The following is a 3,245-nucleotide window of genomic DNA, read 5'->3' on the forward strand; positions in this document are numbered from 1 at the left end:
TGGGTATTGAAAACGCAGAAGTACAAAGAAGTGTTAGTAAAGTTTATTTAAATAAAATTTTGGATTACGGAAAAAGACTAAAGAGTATCAGGTGTGAGAAAAGGTTTTACAACTCATAAGGTATTATAAGGAATGATGAAAATACGCCCGTTGATTAGATTACAAGCAAAATGCACTGAAAAAGAGTACTTTATCTTCCAGGAATAACGAGAAATGAGTGACGCCTAGTTTGCACAGGTGCTGGATGTGTTACTTATGAGCCTTCCTGGTAGATGTATGAAGAGGATAATTTGTGGGTTATTTTCAGCATAGAAGATTATCAGTTAAATTATTAATATTGCATTAATATTGCATTGTCTTTCTTCAGTTTCCAACCTCTCACTGTTATAGTATATTTTACCTTTCCTTATCGGAGTCATCTCTTCTTATGCTGTCTTGACAACATGATTTGAAAATTTTGGAAGGAGACTGTCCCTTAGCTTTGTCTTGCTGAATATTACAATTGTTTTGGCAAAGAATGCTTTTCTTATGACGTATAAGATACGTTTCTTCAGAACAGAGGGACAGAATAACTATCTGAAGGGGTTTTATTGACAGAATATATCATGACAACACTTTCGCATCTCTGATGCGGAATAAAAAGTAAATAGAAATGATGTGATAAGTCGTTTATACAGTCCTGGTCTAGAAGTGGTGACGTTATTGTAAGTGTGCTGGTAGGTCAACCCGTCTTTTCAAAGGTGATGAAGTTACATCATGGATGGGAGGCATCATTGCAACCAATCTGGCAGTTGCTTAGATGTCCTTCTGGGAAAACCGACCTTGGTAAAACCTATGATAAGTGTCTCTCTGGCTATTTTTGTTATGGTCCTTCTATGCAGTAGTAGGAAGGACGAAGTACCTACTCGTAGGGAGGAATGTGAGAATACTCGGGGGTAATGTTACTTATTTCCGGAATATTGCAACCACTCCCGAGTGGTGCAGTGACCTTATATATATATATATATATATATATATATATATATATATATATATATATATATATATATAGATTAACTTTATTTATACACACACACATATATATATATATGTATATATATATATATATATATATATATATATATATATATATATATATATATATATATATATATATATATATATATATATATATATATATATATATACACACACACACAGGAAAAGGAAGCTGAACCATCACTCCTTCCATTTCATTTCTCAACGGAGTGTGAAATTTTTGGGGTTGCAAAGGTACATTTTACTTGAGAGTTATATGTTGATAAAAATATGTTACTCTTAACAGCATTAGACACAATGTTTACAGAAAAGATTTGGCTAAAAACCCCAGCTCTATTTATGAGCAGGTGGGCCTTAAAACGACATTATATCACGCTTAGTGTAAAATAGGAGATAAATTTATCTCGAAAATGAGCCGGTGGTAGTACAGCAGAAGCGATTATTTTAAAGTTTATCGCACCTGCTAAACGTTTTTAAAATCTTGACCATCCAAGGGACTCTAAAGACCTACATAAAATAACTCTTTCTCATGTTTATTGAATACATTTGAGAAAGTGGAGCGACCTTAATTTATAGTAACATTTATACATGAACTATTATTATATTATTCTAATTATCCATTGGAGGGGTGGGTAGAGCTCTCGACTAGCACGCTGTTGGCCCAGCGTTCGACTCTCCGACCGGCCAATGAAGAATTTGAGGAATTTACTTCCGATTCGGATTCCACGGTAAGCTGTAGGTCCTGTTGCTAGGTAACCAGTTGGTTCTTAGCCACGTAAAATAAATTTAATCCTTCGGGCCAGCCCTAGGGGAGCTGTTAATCAGCTCAGTGGTCTGGTTAAACTAAGATATACTTAACTTTCTCTAATTATTATATGTAGTTTTGAATGTGTAATTTCCTTAGATTTAATCCCAACATAAGCACTGATTACTATAGAATTTTATATACATTTCGTAAAGGGCTTTGTTCGTACTAGCCATGAATTTCAAATGCAACACGTATAATGATAAAATCCTCCAAAACACATATTAAATTGTATAAACATTCATTTGATTTATGACCAAACCAACCTAATCCTATCAAATATCTGTTTATGGTGTGGTAAACTGATGAGAATGATTATTAGTTATTAACAATAAAATATATTCAAACGAATATGCAAACTGCCACACATAACATGAAATATACAGCCACTCATGCAAAGGGAATACAGCTTACCTACTAAACCCTTACAGAAAAAAATCTTAAGTGTAAGCAATATGAAAACTTCAGACAACAATTTAGATTATGTGAAATGTACCTTAACATAAAACTATCAATCCATTCCCTGATTAATTATTACTTGAACCACTCTTGAGAAGAGACCTTCGTTGCGAAAATTCTTAGTTACATATAATTCATTATTTTAGGTCACGAATGTTTAAATGTAAAAAACCTGTTATAGTAACATTTGCCCATTGCGAAAATTTCTTTTTGAACTTCGTATGTTATCCCCTTTAACAAACCTAGTTTGTGTGTCTAAACTTCCTGTTTACCAAGATAAGTTCTAATTTCTGTGAGGAAAAGTACCTCTGCTACTGTACGTCATTTGTTGTGATAAACATTAATGAAGCCAATAACTGATATCTTAGAATGGAGTCTTCGTTTTGACAGCCTTGCTTTTTAGTGCCCTTTGCCGACAAACTTGGATTTGCTGCTTTCATGATTTAACTTAACGTTCACAGCTAATCTGATTATCAAAAATATATTTATCAAAGTTCAATCTAAAATAATCCTCTTATTTGTTTCGCGTATATCCTGGCAGGCCAATCGTATTATTAATATAAACCTCTACGTTTCGATGTCAGTCTGAAGCAAATATGATAAAATCACACGGACCCATTTTCTTTCTCTTTTTTTTTTACTTTTTAAAGGAAATGCTGGTTGGACAATATTCATAATACACAGCAGGTATACCAGCCCTAATATCTACCTCTTTTTTACCACCCAAGTAAAAGAGCATGCAATTTCTGTAAATAAAGCACCAGAAACCTGAAGGCGATGATAAATTTGTGATAATATATCTTATACATTAGTGAGATTTGCCTGTACAGAGGGATATTGCACGTTTACCACTGTTGCTGGTTACCATGAAATTTATATGGTTTAAGTTACCACTTACCAGTTTCAGGAAATGATGTAGCTTTTAGTTTCCTGAACCAAGATA

The sequence above is a fragment of the Macrobrachium rosenbergii genome, chromosome 43, assembly GCF_040412425.1.
Source record: "Macrobrachium rosenbergii isolate ZJJX-2024 chromosome 43, ASM4041242v1, whole genome shotgun sequence".
Lineage (NCBI taxonomy): Eukaryota > Metazoa > Arthropoda > Malacostraca > Decapoda > Palaemonidae > Macrobrachium > Macrobrachium rosenbergii.